General features: G+C 40.0%; 1 long non-coding RNA gene across 1 annotated transcript in view; it reads left to right on the top strand.

Annotated features, from left to right (window-relative positions):
* LOC140682444 (uncharacterized) overlaps positions 1 to 26,816 on the top strand; it is a 33,689-nt gene extending 6,873 nt beyond the window's left edge. Inside the window, exon 2 of the long non-coding RNA XR_012054213.1 lies at positions 24,388 to 26,816. This is a non-coding gene — a long non-coding RNA (uncharacterized lncRNA). The remainder of the gene's footprint in view (positions 1 to 24,387) is intronic.
* The last annotated feature ends 190 nt before the right edge of the window (positions 26,817 to 27,006 follow it).

Genomic DNA, 27,006 nt, shown 5'->3' with positions numbered 1-27,006 from the left:
TCCTTGACACAAGGTACCAGGGTGACTATTTCAGATATGTTATCTTGCAAACAGCTTAAACTGGAGATAATACTTCATCTCCTACTCATGTCAGAGCTTGACCCCAGACTGTCCTCTGCCGATTAAAGCCTGAGGTGGTGTGAAAAGGAAAAGCAGTACAGAGCTGGTTGAACCAGTTTTTAGTCAGAAAGTTATTGAAAACTTCAGCCTGTGTCAGTGGACAACATCACTGGTTATCCCAGCCATGTTTAAGGCTTTGTGCTGGAATGGATATTGTCTGCTCTTCACTCTACTCCTTTCTATGAAAATCTTCTACATACTTTTCCATCCTAGAGGATTTCGTAGAATATCTCTTCTACTTGCTTAGGATGCAACAACTTTGAAAAGAACCAGGCTAACTGAAAATACTAGTGTCGCCCTGTAACACTCCCTACAAATTATTAAAACACATCAGTGACAGAACTTAGCTTGCCATAGATTTTCTTTAGAAAAGATGGCTTTAGTTAAAGTGAAATTGGCTAGCTGCTGCTATTAGAGGAAAATGGTAATTATCTTCTGAAACAAGCAGGGGAGTGACAGAATTTTCAAAGAGACAATCTTGAAAAAAAATAACAGTTCACGACTTTTTATGTTTTTAGCAATTTAAGATGCTTATTTTGAACATGTGGGTTAGTGCACATTAAAAACAAAGATTATTGTTAGAAGCTCATCAGTTTTAGACAGATTTACAAATTCATGGATTGTAAAATGCTTCTACAGAGTTTCTTTTGTTTTTCATATCTGTCCAAGCTGTACATTTTTCTTCTTTGTACAGAAGTAGAAAATGGAGGAAAATTAAGACTCCAAATTCATGTCCACTTTACAGCTAGAGGAAGACCCTACTTGCAGGTCGAATGCAGTCCTCAACAAGAATGAATAGAAAGTAGATGCTTTGAATTTGGATTGCTCTAAACTAATCAAAATTTAAAATTGCAATGTTACCTGAATACCTCTAATTTATCATATTCTGATATTGCATAGCTCACAAAATCGACTTTTCAACACAGAAAGCAAAGTTCAGTAATGTATCTACTGTTTTCATACTTCTTCATTTTTTGTGGTGTTTCTCGCATGCAACTCTGAAAACTTCTGTTCAGTAAGCATTAGCATTAGTCAGCCTCATTAAGGATTCTGATCGGATTAGTATTTTCCCAGAACTGATACACTACAGTTTGATTATGCAGCTCATTGTAAAAAGTCTTTCAAAAGCTACAAATAACTGTACATTGTGTATCAAATTGTCTGCTATTACAGGTAACAACTGCAAATAATGATGAGCAGCTACCGCTTCTTATATATCAAAGCATTACAGAAATTATGTTGGCCTTTAAATTCTAAATGGCTTTCTATATTGGACTGACAGCAGGCTATAATCTCTTTCCCACCACTTGTTTTGAGCTGAATATTCAAAACATGGAACTCACAGTGAATGTAGACATAGAAAGTAATTACATCTTATTGCCAAAGTTTAGAGGAGAAAGAGTTGCTTACAAAAGCTGATTTTACCAAGAACATGATTTTGGTAGTTGTGATTTTGTCTGTCAGCAATTCCCTGGGAAACAGGCTTGGCTGACCAGTTTATGTATGTGGGTCTGTCAGAATGCACAGCTGACATTTTTTGAATAAGTTTAATTTTAACTTGCAAATCGTGGGTTACAAAAATGGTGAAAACCCCCAAATAATAAGTTCATAGAAGTGGAGATGCTTAGCACAATGATGAATTGACCCAGAAAAAAATCCATGGTGGTGTATAAGCTGTTATAGCTCTTTCAGTGGCAGTGATGTGTTGCAGTTGACAGTGCTAGGGACAAATCCTGTAGAAAGGGATGCAGGCAGAAGGGTGGTAATGTGAGGATAAAGCTGTGTACAGCCAGCCTAGAACACAGAGTTCTGTAAAAAAAAAAAAAAAAAAAAAATAGCAACAGTGTTTTTCTGTGCTTGTACAGATAATGCACAATTAGAAATTAAGACTACTTGGTAAATTTCTAAAAATTGCATGTTTTCCTGAAAGCCATCATATCCTGTATCTGCTGAACACTTTTTTCTTTTGCTGTGGTCGAAGCCAAGAATTACTGCAGTCAGTTACAGCTACCATCTGAAATTTCTATGTACAGGGAAAAAATTATGAAACCTCCTTCTTGAATGCAAAGTAACACTGAAGGGCAATGGACATAGCTGCTGTGCTGAATAAAAATAGCTAGTAAGGTTGACTATGAAAAGTCATAGAGACTGTATTTTATTTGAAGAAATAGTTCAGATGGGGCTTGTATTTGACACAGGTTTGTCAGTATGAAGTGGAAGCATCCAAACTGATTTGCCAGCAGTAATAAAGCCAGTCAGCTTCTGGTTGAAAAGGAAACAAACACTTCTCAGACTTGTTATCTTGGTCAGACATACCTGCGGACCAACTGGATTGAAGGCCATTTGTCACTGAATCCAGATCAAGTTGTATGACATGAAAGACTTCCTGGTAGAGCATCAGTCTTAACAGTATTCATACACTGCCAGTTCTTATTTAAAGAAATCAAAAAGCAGTTTTCAGGCAAACAATATAAATTTTTTATAGCATTTATCACCATAGAAAGAGAGGAAAAGGAAGAAGTAAAACTTGAGACATTTACACATCACTTCAATGAGTTTATTAAAACCTCTGATGCAATCAGAAACCCAGACTTTGAAGATTCCTGGAAAATCTCTCCTGTCCTAGAGCAGTTCTTAATTTTGAAGTATCTCCATGATGAGATCTAAGGTAGAGTAAAGGTCAATCAAGCCTTTTCAAGTACTTTGTTTTCATATGGAACATGAACAGGATGCATCTTGAAGCATTTCTTGCTTGTCTTGCTTAGGCCATGAAGCTTTTGTAACATCCAAAATAAGTCCTCGGACTCAGTTTAGATTGTAGAAGTTGGAGCTTTTTCATACACCTTTGTAGAGGGATTAATAGGAACTGTTGATGCTAATGGTTTACTTACTGAACACTTCTCAACAAGTTGCTAAGGCTGTTTATCAAAAAGCTCAGGAAAAAAGTGTGACTTTCATTTTGTATCCATCAATGGAACCAAGTTTTAAATCATTAATCTGCTTAATTTAGAGACATTACAGACAGACAAGTGGTCTCCTAGAAAAGGAAAGAACCATCATTTCTGATGAATTTTCACAGTAACTATATGGTCAACACAGGATCAGGCTCTCTGCTAGATTAAAGCTGTACCAAGCTCTTGTACCTACCTCTCTGCCAGACAAGCAAAAACCTGGCTATTTAACAGAATATTACTTCTCACAACCAACATGGGCTTATCTATAAGATGATATAACAGGCTGATCTGTGATGAAGTATTGCAGCACATTGGCTGCATTATCATCAAGATGTTTTTGATAATAGTTCTACCGTGATGGGCAGAACTCACAGCACAGTTTGAGGTGTGAAGAACTAAGCAGCTCTAGACAGGGAAGCAACATGAAAAGAAGACCTGTAGCTGATAACAACGAGAGACAAGAACTGGTGAGCCACAATCCAAAGCTTCATTTGGTCATGAGACAAGTGCCAGATCCACTGAGAAGCTGAGGAAAGGAAGAACTCTGGGGATGGTTCACACATGACAGCAGCTTCTCACTGTGAGCAGAGCCAGGCTGTGCTTGCTGCATGTACAACTGGTGGTGTGACTAGCTGGATTAATCAGCTTGTACCAACTCACTTCTTCCAGCAGAAAGGGGCTACTCATGAGATCCTACACTAGCACAGAACCCCTGTCAGTCAAGTGGCACACTTCTCTAGGGTGGAAGCTGTTCCTGAATGTGAGGCAAGTTACACAGAACTTAGATGCCAAATTACAGCCATCTCTATCCCAAAAGACAATTGACTAGATGTGGTTAACATCAATTCATATCAATGATATGCTGCACAGAATAATGGAGACTGGGATAAGACAAAAGCCCCTCTGGGCAGGAATAGCTTTATCTTGGACTGAGTGCAGACAGGCAAAGGACTAATCAATACTGTTGGCGGAAACAACAGCTACAAACGGAAGAGCTCTGAACACCACTCCAAGTTGTGCAATCCAGGGCATTTATTGCATATAGGCTGGCACAGTCAACTGTACACTCCCTGACCTGGTTAACTCACCCTCTCTGCCTCATGACTGTTCAAGTTATGTACAGCAACAGTCTGACATTTTCCCACAGTGCAGGTTCTGGGGAAAAGGTTACACCTGTAGCAGAACTATTCCAGATCCAAGAAGCTAGCACAAAACTGAAAGTCACTCTGGGCAGCACCTACATGGAACTTCACTAGCAAATAACTATTTTTCTAATTATATAATTTGTCCAGTTACAGTAACATTACAGAGGCAGCCTCGGACACATACCAATAATCAACAGTCTTTAGAAGAATCTGTAATTGTTCCTAGCAGAAAAATTGCAGTAGGGCCAAGTTCAAAATCCATGGATTTTTTAATAGGAGTCTTACATAATGAAAACTCGGTCTAAACTTTATTAATAGCAAAAATATACAGTGACATTTCAGAATTTAAACAGCCTTATAAAGAAGGTGTTTTAAGATACCTCTTAAAATAGTTTTATCAAAATAAACCTATATTTAAATGAGGCTTAATTCAACATTTTTTTGCCTTTCTTTTTGATTACATTATTATGCTGTATAGTTTTTGCCAATAAACTCCTTTAACTTATAAACAAACTGAATCTCCTCTGAAAAATATCACCCATCTCCTTTCCAGGTGAACAACAACCAACATCGCTCTTAAATCCCTCTCACTTCTCTTGTCTGACTTTACCTTACAAAAGCATAAGGTAGTAAGTGTGGATAGCTCAGAGTTATGTATATGGGACAATCATATCTTGATCTTTGTTAAAATTCTAAGAACCGAATGATGACAGACTTGAAAAGCAGATTTTATTCAATGGCTTCAGTGTAGGCCTTTCATATAAATTTGTGTCCTCCAGCTTGGCAGTATTGGTAAAAATGACCCTAACTTATCTGCCAGCCTTAGGTTTGGTCAGAACTGGGACAGAACTCAGGAAAGGAATTTGTATTATCAAGGTCTATTGTCTCTACCTATCCATGCCAGCATCAAACCTCCTTAAATGCTATGCTGTATTTATCCATCATTATATACCAGGAAGAGTCCTGGCAATAACAGCAGCACATGACTACAGTGACCTAATTAAAAAGGAATTATTTTTCCTTGAGAAGATAGATAAGAGAGACAGGGTATCCTTCAGTGTTAATAAAATACAAAATAAACTTGACTGCATGGGATTGGCTTTTAAACAAACAAAATATTTTGTTTGATTACAAGCTATTTAATGGCTTGTGGACGTGGTATTGATCTGAGATATCTATTTTATGCTAATATTTGTACAGGAGATGAACAGGTTTTTCTATCATAAGTGTTCTTAACGTAAAAGTCAGGCTGATTAAGGTAATAGTATAGACACAAAATATAACATTATTTACCTTTTCTCCTATCTGTCTCCTCCTTTAGTTTTCAGGATTCATGAACTAAATGCTGGTATTATTACTTGCAACTTTTTTATTAATATTATTCTTTAATCCAAGTTTCTTCTCTTTATAAGTTATGGCTATTTCAATAAACACTATCTTCCCCCTGATATATCCACATTTCTTTTGAAGCATCTCAGTCTCTGTCTTGGTCCACTCTTGAGTCAATCTTTCTGATGTGCCTTCTCTTAATTCTACTATCCAGAAGGGCCAGTTTTGGAGTTGACATTTTCCTTTCTCCAAAATCTCCACTATAATGTTATCTCTGTCCTTTTAAGAATGCCTCTCTTTCCTTTCTCACTTTGAGTCTACTTCTGTGGCTAATTCATGGAACTTATCCAGGACTTCTCTCTCTTTATCTGCAAATATTCAGCAATTCATCCTTCTCTGTTTTTCGTTGTGATTTGATGGATTTTTGACAATATCAATTCATGCCTTATTTTTCAAGCATCTTAGCTTGTCTTTTGATCTTCCTGGCTGCTTCCTGAAGAGCTCTGTTCAAACTAAATGTGCCATTTCTACCTCTTTTGTCCTTTGCATCTTACTTAGTGCACATCCAGTATTTGACTCTTCTGGTGGACATCTAAACTCTTCCAGTAAAAGACTTGTCTGCATCACAAGCCCTTTTATTGTTAATGACATCTATACTCCAACCCACAATTAGGATTTCAATGCCTTTATATATCTGCAATGATAGCAGTCTGAGCTAGCAGACTTATCCTTATGGGATAGTAACACCTGAATTAGAAAAATAATCTTATGAGACTATAACCAACTTAGAAAACTAAAGCTTACCTTCTTTTTCTCCCACAATTTCTAAGGTAAAGTGTAGTAGAGAGAGAAGTAACCAGGACCAGGCAGACTATTCACATTTCTGTGTCTTCCAGTGCTTCTACAAACTTGTATTCATTTTCCCCTACACTCCTGTTTTATGAAAACTGTATAGACATATGACAGTGCTGGCTAGTCTTATTTTTTTTTTCTCAAAAGACTTTCATCATTAATATTAATTCTTGTCCTCTCAAATCAAGGAACAGTGCCTGAAACTCCTTGATGGTGGAAGCATACTAGATTTCTCACAGGCTGATGGATGGCCCTGGAAGGGTGACATTAGCAGAAGTTCCAGGCATCACTGTTTCATGGTCTTACAACATTAGGTGCATGTGGGTATCTACAGGTTGCTCTATCAATGACCTTAGCAGATCAACCTGCAGCAAGATGAGGTTAAGGACGTCACTCAAAAATATGTCTCTCATCACTCTGTGATGTGTCCCTTCCACATGTCACGAGCCCTTTTGACAGCTTTTTGGTAAGGCCCTATGCAAAGCACGGAGCCTTAGACTCCCGCATAATCAATCTCTGGAAAATCTGATTTTGAAAAGAGGCTGTTTCTGAACAGCAGCTTCCAATCATGTGAGATCATTATATATCTAACCAGGAACATTTTACTTAAGTTTTTTCCAACATTATGCTCTAAAATGGACATTTTACAACTTTTATAGGGCAGGACTGAAAATTGAGATGATCTGGGAGAGGAAGAACCACAAGACTGTGAAAGCTGCCTAAGATGTAGTGTTAATAGAGTCAACTTCCCTGCTTTCACAAAATGTGTCTCCATTCCTGTACAAAAAGTTTTGACACTGAAGACATGGCAGCATAGTTAATGGCTATTGTCATGAAGGTTATTGCTTGCCAAATGGAACACTTCGTTCAACTATGAGAAAAAGACGGCTAAGTACCTTCCCATGCTGCTTTTCCTTTCCTAACCCTGCTGATGCCCCTCTAATAAACATACTTCCTTACCAGAGAGGGAAAAAAATCCGCAGCCAAGCCCTTCCTGCATTATGTAACCACTGCATTATAACACCACTGTTGCAATTTTACATTAATAAGCCCTGTGTAGGTGAAGGCAATAATTTTCTAAAACGGGCGAGAGACAGTGGTTGCAGAAAACCTCAGACCATGATAAGTCTGTTTAATATTTCAGTTTTCATTCTTACAGTTAGGGATTACAGTCTTGTGCTCTATGGATAATGTCTGGGAAGACAGGATAAATAGCAGCAAGACAGAGTCAATAAGTGGTTCCAAATTCATAAATCACCATGGCTGAAATGCTCCCTGTGACCCACTCTTAGGAAATTCAGGTACTACAGTCTGCAGGTTTCACTCCTTGGGGTTTTTTTGGGTTTCTTTTTTGCAGGTTAAAGTACAATGACTTTTCATCCCTAAACCCACTCCAGACCATACAGACATTATTGCATAGTGCAAAGTGCAGGATTTGGACACCCTTGGAGTTGCTGGGGAACCAGAAATTCCAGGCATTTGGGAAAGGGAGATATAAACAGCAAAACAATAAGTTCATGTGCTCAAGCCCCTGCAGCATGGTACAAGGTGTGCTAAACATTTTATCAGGGGGGAGAAGGGGGGTAAGAAGGGCTCTGCAGAAAAGCAACAAATTATTGCTATTATATAACTGCTATTAGGCAGGCTGCCTGCAAGCCTTTGTTGAACCTCAGTTTCATAAACTTAGGGTTAATTATTTCACTATGTCCTGTTGTACTTGTACAATTTTGCTGGCTGCATTTCCTCCATTTATTTAATATCTTTTGTTTTCTTGCTCATTTTTAAGCTTACAAGGAAATAAATATCAATACTTGAGCATAAAAGTTTCATGAAAATCCAAGGAAACATCAGTGCCTTGGAATATAAACCAAGTTTTATTCACACAAAATCTGTAAGAAAATTCAACACAAATTGATGCTAGCAGAAGAAAAGCCCACAGCAATATGCAGAAACAAAAAATAAAGTATTTTCTCCATAAAATGACAAAGACAGTGCAAAGAATGCAAAGACATACCTAGTGACAGTTACAGCAGCTCCACTTTCTAGGCTTCCTACATAACTTGAAAACTAAGCAACACATAGATAAAATAATGCATCAGATGACCTCTATCAATACAAACATCTATGTGTTCATATTCAGTCACTCACAGACTTCACCTTGACTTCAACAAGTATTAATTATCTTGGGTACACTTTCAAAAACTGTTGGTATACAGAGTAGATCAGACCAGATAATCCAAGCATAACATAGCATTCTTTCTATTTTGATAAACAAAGAAAGGAGAAACAGTAATAATAAACTCACTGAGGCAAAAAAAAAAAAAATCACAGATTTAAGGGATGTAGGGGTAACATTGTACAGGGTAAAATTAGTCATAGAAGAAATCATGGTAAATAATTGTCATTAAATGAAAGTTCTAGGAAAAAAACTCCCAACTCTTGAGTTCCACGGCAGTGTTACTGTGTACCTCTGATGACAGTGAAAAATAATGGCTTGGCCAGTGCCAAGTGCAGCCTAGCTCTCTCTGGTTTTCCTCCTGCCCACCCTGAGAAACCTGGCAAATGGAAGCAGATTGGAATGTTTCTTCTGTGGCTGCGCAGAGGTCCCATGAAGAAAACTTCTGTAATCAGCTGCCACTGCTGCTGGGGTCTTCCAGGGAGCAACGGGACAGAAGCACTTTCTAGGCCTTAAACTTTACTAGGGCCCCTCCTCAAGTCAGATAAATTTTAAACCAATCTGTATTGAGGCAAAGGGATGTTGACTCAGAATTATTCCCAAAGTTAGAGAAAATATGACTTATCTAACAGAAGTAATTCCTCCATTGTTTGGGGGTTCATCTTTATACCCTTTTTCTTTCCTCAGATAGAAGGACTTAAATATGTGTGAGAGATAAAATTGTCTCTCATTTACTCACTGATACACAGCAGAGAACGTGCCATACCAGATCTGATAGCCTGACCCTGCTGGACCTTAAACAGGAATTTCAGAACCAGAAGTCCATGACTTTTTGGTCCTTCAACCTGTAGAAAAGCCTTGCAAGCTCTTCTGCTGATTCAGGCTTTGCATTTTAAACCCTGCCATGTAACACCAGTGAGTCTTTCTTCTGCCTCTGACAAGGCTTACAAGGTTTGTTTCTGTTTGCATCATGGAAATGTAACTACTTTAATACAGTGTGCCTAGCACAGGGCATACTGAGGAGAAGGGGGCATCTGAAGGGCTACAAGAAAATGGCATAATAGGGCTGACCCAAGGAGACCCCAAAAACAAGGGAGTTGAAAAACACTGCATATCCAGAAGGCACAATCTCAGTTGGATTTGCCTGTATCTGCCTGCATTATTACTGTTGTTTATTACTTTAAGCATATAAAGGTAGTTTATGTTCTGTCTCTATTGCACTGGGTCTTGTGACCGCATGGAGCTGTATCAGTGATGACGCCCCTGTAGTGATGAGAAGTTCCTCTGAAAGGCGAAGGCAGAATTCTACCTTTGTGCTATTAAATCCAGAATGCATATGCGGGGGAGGAAAGCTTATACCACATAAAAACACATTGCAAACGCCTGAACACGCCCCCTCCAATTCTTTCCGCAGGGAGTTCAAATCCGCATTAATCTGCTCCCTGCTTGCAGCTCAAAACCCCATTAGATCTCCGCGGGCCCCACAGCTCAGCCCACACGCCTGGCTGTGCCATGGGGTACGCTCAGCCCAGTGCGACATGGGCTACCCAGGCTGCTGCCCAGTCCCAGACTGCTCCCCAAATCCAGACTGCTCCTCAAATATCAGTCTGCTCCCCAAATCCAGACTGCTCCCCAGATTCCAGGCTGGGCCGGTGGGAGAGGGCAGTGCCTGCGCCTCGGCCGGATTTACCCCTGGTTCAGCGCCACAGTTCGCCGGCACAGCGGGACACGAGGTGACGGCGCCTCACCCGGCCCAACCCCGCATTCGCTTCTCCGGCGCCGCACTGCACAGCACAGGCCGCACACACCGTCAGCAGCGGGCCCGCCGGGCTGCCAGTGCCGCTCCCGGCAGATCCTACGTGCACGCTGCCCGTGAGCAGACGGGAATGTGGCGCCGCAGCGGGCAGCGAGCCCAGCCCCGCCCGGCCCGGCACGGCCCGGCCCGGCCCGGCCGATCCAGGCCCAGCCCCGGGCCGCGGCTGCCGCTCGGCGGGCGGAGCGCGGCGCTGCGGCCTCGTCCGGCCCGGGCTCCTGTGGGGGCGCTCCACTGAGCGCGGCAGCATCGGCACAAACGGGACGGGACAAGAATCGTCCCCGTTTTAGATCTCGGTCTGTGGAAAGTGCGGGCTGCCCAGTGCCCATTCGTGGGTGACCGTGCTGTGAGCTCAGTTTGCCTCTCACTGGTGCCCACTTTAGGAACTGCAAGGTCTGATGAGAAGCTAAAATCGTCAGCACATAAAACAAGTAGAAATTAACTGTCATGAACGGCTTCACAAATCAAAGGACTTGCTCAAAGCTGTCCTGTCCATCTATGTAAAGCTGTAATTCTCAAGAAGAAAATTACTATTCTACATGGCAATGCTGGTTTAAAACACAGCTGGGAAATCAAGTCCCACTTAAGTTGCTTTCTTTCCCCTGTCCCTTCCTGGTGAGAGGGAGACTAAAAGCCGGGGTTCTGAGTTGAGATAAGAATGGTCGCATTGAAAGAGCTGCAGTCAATGACAAGTGATGAGGAGGAACATTAATCCAGCAACCCAATTGCTATCAAATGAAGTTAACGCCCCTCACTACCAAAACTCCAGTGTTTGACACACAGCAGCTTAGGTCAATCCTAAAGGCCATTTTCTCCCTCTCCAGATCGTGTACTGATACTGAAATTGCTGATGCTTTGATAAATTCGTCTTCTGGAAATTGTTTTTCTATTCAGATAATTCTTGCATATAAGTGCTACATAAGTGCTCACAATTTACGTATTCTGCATAGTATAGTTGGAATGTAAACTTCAATTTTTTTCAGTTAGAAGTTGTTATATGTGGTTTTGTATGATTGTTTATAAAACTCCTTATGTTTCATGGTAATTAACAGGTACTGTACAACTAAGCTAAGGTCAGTATTTTTGCTCACATTATTATGCCATACAAATATGCTTGCTTATTTTTTTCAAAAATGGATGACTGTGATTTCACTTGAGCGCAAATATGATGTGAACCAAAGTCTTAGGCTAAAGTTAACACAAGCTTTCTGCTCAGCTGTGTTTAAATACTAGTATTGACCAGCTCATTTGAATGTAGATCTGCCTGGAAGGCATTTCTCATTTTTTTGTTTGTGGTACTAAGGTTATTTGATATTTTGAAACCTGTCCTTGCATGTAGGTGTGATCTCATCAGCTTCTGGCTGCAAAATACAGATCTTTATTTCTGACTCAGCTATCTACGTTACATAGCATCAGCTACAGCTTTATCTGTGCCTCAGATAAAAGCAGGATCATTACTGAGTCACTGTTCACTCAGGGACAAAAATGCCTAGATCCTTGTTATTTTGCCCACCTGAGTATATTAATTTTAGTATGAAATTAATTTAGAATACAAAAGATAAGTGCTGTCTCACTGGTCCAATTTTTTGCAGCATGTTTTTTATCTCAGCTGGGATTCAGGTTCTTTTTTCAGTAGCATTATCACTAGCTTTGAAAGAGGAATGGTATTCATCTGATAGCTGGACAAATCTGTGCATACTGTTCTTAAGAATACTTGGTCTGGTACAGAGAGGAAAATGACTGGACATTTAATTAATCTGGCAGTGTCACATTGATTTGGGGTTTCATTATTTCAGAGGCAATCATTTGCCACATAAACTTACCTACATGTATGGTGGCTACACCTTCAGTCGTGAGACATAACCTAGCAATAACAGATACTTAGGTACTGCAGAGACATGAAATAAATACATGGCCCTTGTCTTCAGAGGACTTACAACCTAATGGCAGGCCCTGACTGGTTTTTAGTTGCAGGCATTCTAGTACAATTTGAAATGCTCAGGACTTTGCCTTAGAGAGTAAAACAATGCCTTCCCTTTTATAGGGCAGGGACTCTGGGGCAGATTTTCAGGACCATGCAACAGGAGCTCTGGGAATAATGTCTTCACATCAATTGATGGGCCAGTGCCACACAGTAGCACAACCTTCAGGCTGGCTTTGCAATTCCACCTCTGAGTGTGGCATTGATGGCAATGGCAGGTGCACACACTCATGGATACAGAGACGTGTGGCTGCAGGTAGATAAAACAGGTATGAACTGCACTGAAAATCAGGCTTGATAAAAACACTGCAAGAATCCTAAGAGGCAGATGCAAAATGCTACCTGTGCCTTCCATCACATCAGCTAGGGAATTTAAAGCACATAACAACGTCTCATAACAATGAAATAAACTGGTATCTCTGTTTATAGCTGCTCAAAGGGTGGATCAAATAATCATTTTGCTTTAATGTTGTAGTCAGTAATAATGGATATACGTGCTACCTTGTAGTATAATAGATTTTCTGTCTTTGCTCACCACTGAAGTGAAGGACTTGCTAGGACTTTTCTTTTGTGGGAATATTGGTTTTTCTCTTCTATTTCCTTACATCTTGGATTTGGGTAGGGAAAGCATATAGCTAAGACAGTTCTGCCAATTCTATCTTTGGTTTCAGAGATGTGAGCCCTAACTGAGTCATTAAGGCATGTATATTCCAAGGATGTTCTCTAACAGATTCATGTTCTCTAGGACATCAGCAAGGCTGATCTCACATTGTATTTTTATCCCAGTTTCTGGGACCAATAACTATTCTATCACAAATTATGAATTTTCAGGCAAATGAGACTAGAGTCTCTGGGCCACTTTTAATCAAAATTTAAACTTTTTGAAAATTACATTAGTGCTGGTCAGGGATTAATAAAGGGCCAGAAAGAACTTGAAGATTATTGCTCCTGGTTTTTAATTATATATCATTGATTTAACTTAGGTAGACAATGCAAAGTAGTCATGTAAATTGGCATCTGTTGTACAACAAATTGTACAACATGGAAGACCTTGAAGCACTGTGTCCTGCATGTATTTTCAAGTATTCTCTGATTAATGGCTGTTACAATTCAATGTTAAAGTCCTCTGCCCAAATTAAGGTACAAGTGGTACAATAATTCCAGCTTTTTTTTTGGTTTTTTTTTGTTTGTTTGGTTTTTTTGTGAAATTGTTTGTATAGGGAGACAAGAGAGAAAGACAGAAAAAGTGAGATAAAGGGAGTAAGTGACAGACACTGTAAGCAGAAGATAATCACCACAATGGATCCAGTACCATCCCATTGGGCCTTCAATGTCCTGGGCTTCTTGCTGGTGGGGTCTTACCCAGTTCATTCCCTGACTTTATACAGTCCCTCATTAGCATGAGACGCAAGAGAATGCATGTGTTTTGCCACTCTGCTTGCTCAGGTCTCAATTTGGTGGTTGTGGGGGGATCTATTCTGGGGGTCACAATGGAAGGCTGTGATGAAAAGTATCAGTTTTGGTCCTGCCTTGGCAAGGCCAGATCTGAGACTTTGTTCCTCTTGCAGCTTGTGCATAGGCACCAATTATATTTTCTGCAAGAGATTTCACCACCCAGTGCTTATTTAAGGCATAAAAAGCAAATGTCATTAACCCTTTACTTACAATGGCCCTCATCATACACTGGTGCAGAGGATTGCTCCTCCCCAGGTGCAGCACTTCATACTTCTCCTTGTTGAACTTCATGACATTCCGGCTTGCCAATGCCCTGATTATTTTCTTGTTTCTAATGTGCCTAGAAATGGCTTTCAGAATTTATTGCTTCAGAAGTAGTCAGAAGCTGATGAGATCACACCAGCAATGCAAGGACAGTGCAACCTATTTTCTGAGAATCTGGAGGAAGCACTTGAGGTAGCAGAAAATTGTGTTCCCAAAAGAAGGATTTATTAAGGTGAAACAACAAAGACAGGATTCCTTAGTGGCCTTCTATACTGAGTGTTCAGCAGTGGTAGGATGGCAGGCATAGACTTGAAAATCACTGTCTGTCCTTATGAGAAAGCATTAAAACTCCCAGCAGACACCGGTTCTGCCAACTGGAGTGATAACTCACAGTTTGAAATAAATATCCCAATTATTCAATATATTAAATGCTGTCTTTGTGCTGTTCCATATGAAAAAGAAGCTGTGGAGTTAAAAAATTTATTTGGTACAATTAAATTGTAGAAATGAATAAGCTTTTATCTCACCATAATCCTGTTGTAATAATGAACAGAATGGACATTTTGTCTCACAAAATGAGTATAAAAATTTGATAGAAAAGTAACTAGAAAATTCAGAGGAGCTACCAAATGCATTTCTATATGTTTCCTGTGGTTCAGTATGGCCCTGGCTGTGTTGGGATCATAAGTAACCAAAGGAGGAACAAATGACCATAATACACTGTTCCATTAAAATCAACACATGACCTTGTGTCTTGTGATAATGGGGTAATTTTTTTTCCATGCATCGCATGCCAGCAAGACTAGCCAGAGATAAATTTTCTTGTTGACAAAAAGGGCAAAGAATGATACAAATTATTTATGTGGTTAATAATTTTGCATATGTGTTTACTCACTCCTCATGGAGTGAGTAAACTTATTTACTTTGTTTTTAGACAAAAGCAATATAGGTTTACTGCAGACTTTGTGACCTATTTTTAAGATTATTGCTTTTCTTAGCTGTAAACAACAAAAATACCTTATTACAAACTTGACTTTGGTGTAATGTTTTATAATTTTATAGCTTTATAGTGATTGCTTCACAGGTTATTACACTGCATACAGATTACAAATAGTTCAAACTGATGTGCTCAAGAGTCAGCACTGGAAATTGTTTGTGTCTCACCAAAACACGAGTGATACATCAAACCTGTCATCATATCCCTAGATGTGCCCAATGTCTGACATATTAGGGGAAAAAGAAAGAAAATATCAAATCTATTCAACAAGATACAAATAGTCTGGTCTACTGGTTGTATCCATCTTAGTCTGGTCTGCTGGTTGTATCCATCTATTCTGGAGGGGTTTGGGTTTTTTTTTCCTGAAGAAAGAAAGTATCATTGCTCCTGCCTTAGCATAGAGAGGTGAGGCTGAAGAGCTACATCGTTCTACAGTGTAGCTTTCTACAGTTCAATTGTAGCCCATGAGGAAGATACTGCAGCCATCAATCATGAAAACACCTTGTTATTTAAATCCGTAATGAAAAGAAAAAAACCCAACCCCTCTCCCCCCAAAAAACCCCAAAAAGAAAAAAAAAACCAAAAACCCAAAAAAAACCACTAACAAAAAAAAAAAAAAACCCAACCAAAACCCATACACCGAAATAAATTTTTCTAGTTCCCAAAGGCACAATGTTGATTTTTTACACTAAATTCTTGATCTTAGCTATGTCTTTAGCACAAAGCTCAAAAGAAACCAGACAATCAAGAAAAGATATTAAAAGCTTCCTCATACTTCAACAAGTCTAAAGCTAAAAGGAGTGTCTTAAAAATATACAAGCATGCACAAGCAGTCAAAGGCATCTACAAATATACAAATGCTTCTGATAGATTTTTTTTTTAAGCAATGGAATTAGAGAAATTATTTTTAATAGATGTTGATAAGTTCAGCCACGCTTAAGCCCAGGCAAAACAGAATAATTAGGTTGGATGTGGTCTCTTCAGATCTAGTCCAGTTCCCCTGCTGAAGCAGTACAGGGCAGTGCAGGTTGTCCAGGGCCACGTCCGCTCAGGTTTTGGAATGGCTTCAAGGCTGGAGACTGCACAGTCCTCCCGGGCCAGGGTTCACAACAGCGCGCCCCGGGCTCGGCTGCGAGGCTTGCCGGTGTTGGTGGCACCGCGTCCCGGCGCAGAGCCCGGGCAGTGCGTGTTCCACCGGGAGAGCGGGCTCGGGAGCCAGCGGCCGGCACTAGAGGGCAGGACAGGCTGCGGGAAGCGGGGCAGCGAGCGGGGGCAGCCGGGCTGGGCAGGCACCGGGGATTCACCGGCACAGAAACATTCAGGCTGGGCTCCCTTCACTACTACACTTGACTCTTTTTCAAGGTCTGGTCATATTCCTGAAGTGAGGCCCCTGCAGAAGAAGGGGATGGGTGTTTGTTGTCGCTGATGTCACAAAAAGTGGGGTAGAAAATGAGCATTTACAGTGAGAGAAAGAGGTGCTGAATGGCCCAAACTTGTGCCTTCAGAACACAGAGATAACAGAAGAGTATGGACTGGGAAGTCAGAGTGCCATGTTAATAAAAAATGAGCCAGAAACAGTCAGTCCTTTGCAGAGACGGTGGTTTGCACCTGTGTTAAGGATTGACTTCATTCTTGCTGACCAAACCAGGCCATTGGTTTGCAGGGTTCAGAGTAAGGCTCGTGGAGGTTTGCCTCTGCTCTTTCCATGCTCCTGTTCACAGCTGTCCACTTCAGAAACGTGGAGCTGAAATCCTACTTCAGCAGAGCTTCAGGAAGTCTGCTCTGGGACAGGGGACTGTGTGAAATGACAGTAATGCAAACCAGTTCAGGTGATCTGGTAGGAATTTGGCAAGCAGAATCATACTTCTTCAGAGAGGTCTTTGTCACCAGCTAATTTCTACATTTTCCTTTTAAGTCCCTGTAGCTTTGCCTCAGGTCACTGCAGAAAGCATGGCAGATTCCTTCACATGCCTTGAACTAAATTACTTATCTGCAGAAAGAGAGGAAAATTAACCAGCTTTGAGTAAAATAAGAAGTAATTGAGATTTACCATGGCTTTATGTATCTCACAATACTGTTGAAAAGCCTGCAGACTCTTTTCAGGAAGGTAGAAACCACAGAAACAGAAAGATAAAACAGACATGTGAAGAGGGGACTGAATAGAAACCTGGGAAACAAAGAGGGGGGAAAAAAGACAAAATACCTTTCAGGGATCAGCAGTCAAAACTGAAAGGGCAGAAGGATCATGCTTATTCCTGCCTTCATGGTTCCATCGGAGCTTTGTGACTCATCACTGGAGGTGCCAATTTATTTTTTTGGCTGGATTTCTTGCTGGCCTATGACTCCTGGGCTACTAGGGGCATGATGTGGACCAAGCATCTCTTTTGGCAGAAATGAGGAAAGGTGAAGTGTCCATGACCTGCTGCTCTTATCAGCAGATTTCATTCACATTTGACTGAGATGAAATGATAAAGGGCACCCCTGGCCACAGCAGCAGGGAAGTTCTGCCACTCTGGGGCAGCCCAGGCTGGCCTCATGTCCACCCATGTGCAAGAGAAAAAAAGTTCCTCATTCAGCACTTAATGAGTGAAGCACTGAAGCCTGTGTTGCTTGTCCTCTGCCTTGTACAAGGCGTGCTGGGGGTGCAAAATGCATCCCAGTGCTGCAGGAGGCTTAGCTGACTGAATCATCAACTCCATGTACTGGTGAGACATGACTGACCTGCAGCATCCCAAACTCCAGGTTAATAATGCCCAAAGATAGTATGATTCCTCACTTCACCATCATTTTTCAACATAAAAATAAAAGAGAGGAAATACTAAGAAATGAAATTTTTACTAAGAATACTGATGAAGAAAGCTTTCCATAAGGTAATAGGAATTTCTTCAGTATTTATTAAGGCCTGCAAACTAATTTTTCATGTGCTAAACTATTTTCTCATTAATCTTATTTTAAGAAAAGTAAAAAATTAAGCATTTAATTGGTGTTCTTATGTACTTTTCTTAAAATCAGGCAAAAAGGAAATCTGGTACTTGTTCTGTTTCTACAGTTGCACTTTGTCTGACAGCTTGGCACAAGAGCAGACATGAGAGTATAGGTCATTTGTGTGTGTATAAGATACCCATTGTCAAGGATGACAAAAAAAATTTATTTTCCAAATTGTGAAGCATGGTCTAATTGGCCAGCAATGATCTTGTGTCTAAAACCAGTTTGGGAATGCTGTTCTTGTAGCAGGGCAGCATTTTTTTCCTGGAATCTACTTCTAAATGTTTTTTATTAGCTAGCTAGTTTGGTTTGGTTTGGTTTGTGTTTTGTTTTGTTTTACAGCTTTTTAAATGGATCTTTGAAAACTCTTAATCCTCAGATTCTGTCTTCTGACAATGAATTCTGGAACAGTGACTTAGGAAAAGCAATAAAGTGTTTAAGCAAGCTGTTGTCCCTGAAAAGTAAGTGCTTTATGAGTGTATCTCACAGTCTTGTATCCCGGTATTTAGACAGACTGTTGGAAGCAGTGAGTAGACAGAGCCCTGTGGGGTTTCTGGAACACCTCTGCATATCATACCATAGCCCCTATCACAGCCTGGATCAGGCCAAGGGCTGGGAGGGAGTGCATGCTCTGACATTCAGTTGGATCATTCAGACATACACGATCTGTGAAATACCTTTCTGAATTCAATGAGATAACTTAGGACAGTTAATATGTTTTAACTTGGGATGACAATATTCAAAACCTTGTGAGCATTGTGGTGAATGTAGAGTTCTGTTTTCCTCATCTCTTCCCAGATATGCACCAGAAGAAAAAACCCAAGTGTAGACTCTAGGCCACTAAAAGGATCATAAAAATGCTTCAGTGTCAAGGAATTTATTAAAAAGCAACTTTGATATTCTGACAAAAATTTCACTGACAGTATTTTGCTGTTTTATTTCAAATATCTTTTTTTTAAAATATTTTAGATGTCAGGCACTATGTAGGTTTCCTGAGGCCCCAGAATAAAATATTAAGTTGTCAGATTTCTCCTGCATCTTGTGTTTGCAGGAGGGTCTATTTCCCAGCTGATATCCACTAGTTACTGACTTCTTTGGTTTGAGCTCCTTTACTTTGACTCCTGTGGAGTCTTTCTCGAGTTCTGTAGTATGGTAATGACTTATTTAGGGGTTTTGCTTTTTTTATTGATTTATTGAGGGGATACTACCCCTGCAACTGTAGGGTTTTTTCCCTGATGACCCAGCACACTGCTGATGTCCCACACAGGCTCCATGTGTTGCCCACTCCTGGCATCTTGCCGCCCTGTGCCAGACACTGCTGCCTGCCAGGGGCAGGGAAAAGGCTGTCCCACTCTGACACAAGGTCATGGCACCTTCACCTCACCACCAGATCCTCAGATCACAGCAGCCTCGTGCCTGGCTCTGTGGGAATGTGTCTGGGTAGATGTGTGCACGTGAGAAGAGCCAAGAGAGACTGGGGGTGCAGAAATGGAAAATACTAGACAATCTAATGAGCTGTTGCTACAAGTGAGTCACCAAAGGACGTTACCAACAGAGTGGGATCTGTATTCTATTTGGGGGCTATTTGAAGTGCAAAACTAAGCTTTTGCAGTGATGTCCCTAAGACAGCCTTGTGTTGTCCTGTACCAGTCTGCTTGTCTCCTCCAGACAGCTCTGTGGAAAATTGTGAGCATCAGGGAAGTTGTACACAGTCCTCAGGCTTCATCCAGATTTTCTTAAGTCAGTGGGGGTCACTCCATGAACCTGCCTGGAACAATAGGCATCTCAATGGGCTACTTACATGGGACTTGTGGCAGTACCAACTGCTTTTCCTCTGTTGCGACTGACTTTTAGTGCAAAGGATTCTGCCGGCCTATCTGGATTTCTCTAGGCCTGCCACAGTACTTTTTGAATGGCAATTCCCTCCCTGAGTATGGACAAGAGCAATAGCATTGACATTACCTTACAATTCAGTTTCCCATTCAGCAATGGAATTTTCTGTTTTGAGATACGATGATTTTGTGCCAGAGAAATTAGAGATGGCATAAACTTAACCAAAATACTGGAGGCAAGCAGGCATGAAAGTTTTTTTTTGGATACAAGTGTTGGAGACCTCTGTTAGGCCCATCTATTGCAGAAACAGATGTGAGTAATTAACAACCAACTCAAGCTAGCTGCCTCATCCTAGATAAAATGCTTGAAGATTAATCACAATCTGAATCACTTTTTTTTTTTTTTTTACCTGACCTGTAGTGAGATTTCTGACACATGTGGCAGGAATATCGGGATTGTGATATGCAAAGAGACTACATGGTGGGGTTTGGTGCTGGGGGCTCAAAGTGATGCAACAACAAAGCTGTGCACATAAAAAGGGAGCTGCCAAGCAACACATTTCAGACTAGCAGCTAAGTTACCTGGTAAGCCCAGTGGTTCCCTCTGTTTGCATGTGTAAAGAAGAAACACTGGATCCCATCTGCACAACTGTCTTTCCAGCCAGCTCAGACAGCTGAACCTTCTCTGCTTCCCTGCTGGATTTTCCTTATGAGTTTTGAATGTAATGGGAAAATGAAAACCATTATTCTTTATTTTTCGTACTCTGTTTTCTGATCCAGCTACACCAGGTCCTTGAAAATCATCCAAGAGAATTCAATTCTTCATCTTACATGTTGTTATAAATATCTGAGTTTGAATCTCCTTGCTTCCCTCCATCTCTTCACTCTCTGGGTATAGGATCTATAAATTAGAAAGAAAGGCAGGTGTAACTGTTGCTCAATAGTTTGCTGTGACCTTAAACAAGTAAATAAAGTTATTATAAAAGGTAATAGAGACTTATCTTTTAAAAATAATGGATTTCAGTGAGACTACCTATGTGCTTTAATATGCATGTTTGTGTTTATAGATATGTTTGTATTACATTTTTAAATTGCAATCTGGGATAATAAATGTTGCCATCCCAATGTGGCAATTCTGCTGGCAATAACATGATCTCTCATTGCTGTGTTGATAAGCGTCTGAGAAGAAAATTTATGTCTGGGGCTTATTATGGCATGCACTACACAAATCACTGTACATGTCAGTACCAGGTAACCCTCCCGAAGACCCAAATTACAGTTAAACATTTTTTCAGTCTCATTCTCTTCCATGGGGGTCATTGACACCCAACCTTTCTATAAAAAGTTTTGCACTTCAGTTCTAATTGCTTCCTTTAAAACAAAAGCATGCAGGGCTCGTGCATAGTGCATACTCTCTTTCTTTAGGTGATTATTGCCATGCTTTCACATGAACTCACTTGAATTATGTGCTTGCTGAAACTCAAGGCTTCAGTCAAGAATGAAAATCTGATCTGATCTGTCTGCACAAATATACTCTGGCATAGCCTGCTTGGAGTAATCTAGGATTGAAAGTTTGACCTAAGCTTATTTATCAACTCTAGACTCACTGTTAAATTCCAGCAGGCTGGTGAGTCTCCCAAGGCAAAGTTTAAGTTTGACAGATACTGACTTTCCCTTGAAGTCTGAAGAGAATATGGAGTCACACTGGAATAGCTCAAATAAAATAGGAAATGAAGGATGCAAAGAACTAGGATGAAACTTCAAGGCTAGTAGTGCAAGCAAGGCTATAATTTCTTCACAATCCTTACAACCAAATAATTTGTCAGAACAGGCTTAAGACCATGGTGCTTACTGAGACTAATAGAAGAATAACCTTTTATAGACTTAAGAAATTATCAGACATTCGAATCTATTTCTATAATTTGTCAGTGTCCATATTTTCTATCAGAAAGGGTGTATCAGAAAGGGTGTAGCTGGTAATCTTCAGTGCAAGATCTCTCAGTTCTAGCCTAGCTAGTAAAAAAAAAGTGAATCCACATTTCTTACTTGTTGTGGAAGACCACTCAATGTAGTGCAGAAGAAACTATGAACAGTAAAGCTAAACCCCACTGTTTCTAGAGGTGAAAATGTCTACTGTTTGTGTTATTGTTACCAAGAAACAATTTTCAACAAATGATCACAGGGTGGATATCTTTGAAATTAAATACACCTTCAGAGCTCACTACTGGAGAGTGAAGCTGGAGAACACTCCTTGAAACCCTGAAATAGCTTTTCTGCTTAGACTTTCAGTGGGACTTTGCTCAGGAGAAAGGGGCTGGACCCAAACAATGGGTGCTAATATCTCAGCTTTATCCATGAGGCAAACAGTTTAAATGCACACCTTGCCTAGACATATAGAACATAAAATCCATTAACTAAAATCTTTTAATATCTTGGAAAGATACATTGCAGTTCTTGTATGTGAGATTTGCTATCAGATCAAAGATAAAGTTTCTTCTCACATATTTGTTGTTTACAGCTAACAATCTAACAAATCTTAGCCAAATGTAGCTGCAGAAGTACAAAAATTAAAAGAATTCTGCAAACAAAAATTAAAAGAATTCTGCAAAGTCATTTCTAGACTGACAACTACTCTGGCACCTCATGTTTCAACAACATACAAATTAATAAACATACCCTATGCTCAGAATTTTGCTGTATTTCTTGATAGACCAAAGAAGCAGCCATATAAGTAAGCATTTTTTTTCAAGCCAAATTAGTACAAAGTGTGGAACAAAATGTTCTCTAAAGCAGTTTTGCCACTGTTCTTTAAAAAGTTTTGCTGGGACACTCTGCATGTGTGAGCCTTGAAGCTGTCTAGCCAAAGAGTGCTCAGACTTTTGCCAGCCAAGGTTCATATGCTGCTGACTAGGTCCTGGAGATTCTTTGTCCTCTAAGAGAATTCAATCCTTCATCTTACATGTCGTTATAAATGGTGAGTTCCTGAAGAAAAATGTGAAATATTCAGGGGTCTAGAGTGAGAGAAGGAGAAAAAAGGATACTCAACTCCCTTAGCAGGACAGTTGTGATTGTCACATGGATATGAGACCCATCTTCCAGTCCCCAGAGATACTGCATTCATTATGTACCGTGAGCGCTTATCCTAAGTCATTGCTTGGGACAAGCACTGGCAGGACTCTACATGCCTTCTCCTAGGATTAATTTCTGTATTCCAATGTAAAGATGAAAAGAACCTGCTCAAAGGCCATGAAGGGGCTTGAGACATTGGACTCTAGTCACTGATGGAATACTTTTGCAAGGCAAGACTAGTTAGTAGCAGTGTTAGCCTCAGGGCTACATTACGCTCCATAACAACACTGTGGGAAACTCATCCTGGCCTGGCTGGACAGAGCAAGACACTGGGGCGGCACTGAAGTATCTGAGGTAAAACCCATCAGCATCTCTTCCTGGGTCTGCCAGAATAAACAAAGGGATAGATGTCAGTTATGTGACTTGTATGTAGGGCAAATATACACTTAATCTTCTAGTAAATCACCTTTTTTCACACAAAGATCATCAGTGATCCCTAGAAGAACAGCTGCTCAGACACACTGGGCCCTGGCCTCAGAAACCTCCCACAACAATGTCATGAGTAAAAAGCTATAAAAGAGTTGGTCTGCCAGATTGGAGGGTCAAATAGCAGCCTGGAAGGGCATGTAATAGGAAAGAGTGTAGCTACTGATATTCATTCTTCTCTCTTAATGGCCTTATGCAGATGCAAATAGTTAGATTTTTTAAATGAAAAAGTAAAAAATAGGTGGCCCTCACAAAAAATTAGTAATTTCAATCACACTTTCATATTGCTGAAGTATGTGCTTCAACTAAGAATTTGCACCTATTTTAATATTTTTATTATTAAAAAATGTCTATATTGGAAAGTAAAATCTTCCGAAACACTGATCTAGAAAGATCTGCTTACTATCAATCTCTTCTAAAGAACATCATTATTTTTATTTCCTTACAAGAGGACCAGGCAGAGGGGAGATGAGAGTGATTTAAAATCTCAGTAAGAAAAGAACATGAATTTACTAATTTCAAAGAACAACCACTAAGCAAAACAAGCTCACTCTTTATTATATGCCATCAATTAAATGCATTATCGTATCCTCTGTGTTCAGCTCATATATACAGAAATTCTATTATTACTGTCTTTAATAATAAATTTTAGCAAAACAGTAAGCCCACAGAAATAGTATTTTTATCATCTTATAAGAGGTAGCAACATATTTGCAATCATGAAATTTCAGGTGGGCAGGCTCATATTTTTCTGTTCTTTATGACGGCCCTTTTGATTTTTAGTACCTGACCATTTTGCTTAGCAAAACAAAATGTTCTTTTGTATATCCATATGTGCATGTGTCTGGCAGTTAGCCCTTCCATGTTTGAATCTGTTGCCCAAATTTGATAAAGTAAAACATTGTCTCACAGTGTTTTCTCTCCTGCAGGTTGCATGGAGCAGCCAAGAAGATGGGAGGAGACTTGTCCTTGCCCCCTCTGAGGAAGGGCTATGACTTCCTTTGGGTTTGCTGCACAGCCATTTCAAAGAGGACAAGGAAATCATTCCCACTGACAATTCTCACAGGTCACAGAGGCTTCTGAAATTTGTGTGCCATGGATCTTACCCCGTCTCACTGCAAAATGAATTATTTATGGATGGCACAATAGTGTTAGCTTTCATTGAAGATGTCCAAAAAGCCAATCAATACCTAAGTAGTGAGGAAGTTTATAAGGGCTGGTGAGTCACCATGGGCAGCACTGACAGAGTGTTTATCAGTTTGTCTGTCTCTGGTTCTGCCTTTATCATTAAATGGGCAAAATAAAGACATGACATTTTAAATTGTACACACAGGTAGCTACAGTTTTTCTCCTACTTTATCTGTGCAAGTATCTCTTCAGCTACTCTTTCTGAAGCTTATAAATTAGTTTGGAACTGCAACCTGCTTTACCCAATTTTAATAAAGACACTTAGGAATACCATTTGGCATGTCATCTTAATGCAGGAGTTATCATTAGCAGAGTGAACCAAAAGAGTCAATTTAAGTAGAAACTAGTCAAGGTTTCACATCTACTTGCAGCATTTTGCTTGTTTCATTAAGTCCATCAAGGATTTAAATCAGGAACTTATCTAATAAGGCACCTTGCAGAAGAAACATGATAGCAAAGGTCAGAGCATTTCAAGCAGGAACAGGACCACTGTGGAAAGGTTCATGAACTTTCAGTTAAGTAACTGGCTTAACCTCACAGCATTCCTGGTCCAGATACAGTCATTAAAGCAAGAAGCTCCTTCAACTGACAGTATTTCTATGCCCTTTTCAGCATTTGAATGGGTAGAAAGAAATAATTTAGAGGTATTAAAAAAAAACGGCTAAATGAATTCATGATTTTGAATGCCCCTCCTACATGTCATTTGTGTGGGAATACAGAAGAAAACAGTGGAACAGTAAATAAAGGAATAACAAAGATTTCTGCCTTGAACAGAAAATTATGCTAAGAACATTATTCTGTACAGTAATGCCAAGTAGTAACATCCTAAGAAGTGTGGTTTGAAGGTGTGGGAATATTTAGTTCTAGAGAATAATAAAATCTAATTGAAGAATAGGTTGGAACTGCTACAAGAGAAGCTCAAACTGAAAAAAAAACAAAGAACAACTAAGTCAGAAGGGCAGTTCTAAAATGAAATCAAGCAAAGAACCAAATACTATTCAGCAACAGCATTGGTATTTAGAAAATAATGGGTGAAAATTCTGTTATTCCAACCATCTTAAAATCAGCTGAGGGTCTCAGTGTCTCATACCCTCGTTGCTGTCATGTCCTTTTTTCCAGCACCAGCAAACATAACCTTTCCACTGTTTGCTAACATAATTTTCTTGTTCTGTCCTTTGGATTGTGTCACCACCTCTATGACTCCTGGCTGGGGTTTTTTGTCACATCAAACACACTTAACTCACTTTGACTTTCAAGATCCTTCACAGACTTCTTTCTCTTGACCTGTTATTTGAAACTGGGAATCCAAGTGCCAGCCCTAGTCTCTGACCAGCAAGTGTGCTCTTAGGCTTCTAAGCAAGAATATTCAAGCAAGACAAGGTGTTGAATGGCCTCAGTGATCTCAGAAAGAAGCATACCTTCTCCAAACTGAGGAGTTCTTTTATTCTTGAAAAATGAGGGAAAGGAGGAAAAGTAGCTGTTTCCTCTGCTACTTTATTCTGGAAAACAGCTAGGTGTGGCAGGCAGCCAACCAGAGACAGGTTTGTTAAAAACACAGTAACTTCTCTAGAAGGATGCTTTTTTCTCCCGAGTCTGAAATTAGCTGTAGTTTCAGTCAAAATATTACTGCACATTAACCAAAATCAGCAGCAGAATGTGTGTTTATACAGCACATGTTTTGTGTATATATTGATACACACACATATGTACACATACACAGACAGTAAACTGTAAAAAGACTGAGGCATAGGTCTGGACAGTGGCAAAAGGCTGTGAGGAGAGGGAATGAAACCTTTACCAAACCAAACCAAACTTCAGCATGCTCTGCTGAAGATATGATGTGTCCTGATGACTACGACTAGGGATTTGCTGTGTGTCCTTCTTTCCCCGGGTGACAGACTGGAGTTCAGCTCCAGTGAGCTGCCACTGCTGCCACACAGCTGAACAACAGGACAGAGCATCAGTCCCAATAATCATTTGTGATCACAGACCTGAAACCTGAGTAAAAACCATTCCGAAATCTTATCATGGTATTAACAGCTATACATTTAGGTTGCAAAATACTATCTTGTTATAGAAAAAGGGTCTTAAGATCTGTTAGTTTTCCTGTAACTACTCTAATGAAATAGACAATAGGCATAAATTTGGAAATAAATCAGATTTAATCAAGTTTCGTTCTGATCTAAAGATTTAATGAATAAATTCTTCACAAATAGCCATCATCTGAATTTTGATTCTTCTTAAAAATTAAACCTACAGCTATTTTTATACTGAATTTTAGATTATCTATATCTACCTCCTCTTGCCCTCCTCAGAGAGCTCCACAAAGTGAGACTGCAGGTTGATGGTCTCCTGCCCAG

The sequence above is a fragment of the Taeniopygia guttata genome, chromosome 2 (assembly GCF_048771995.1).
Source record: "Taeniopygia guttata chromosome 2, bTaeGut7.mat, whole genome shotgun sequence".
Taxonomy (NCBI): Eukaryota; Metazoa; Chordata; class Aves; order Passeriformes; family Estrildidae; genus Taeniopygia; species Taeniopygia guttata.
The sequence above is the reverse complement of the archived record's forward strand: the minus strand, read 5'-3'. Positions and strand labels throughout refer to the sequence as shown.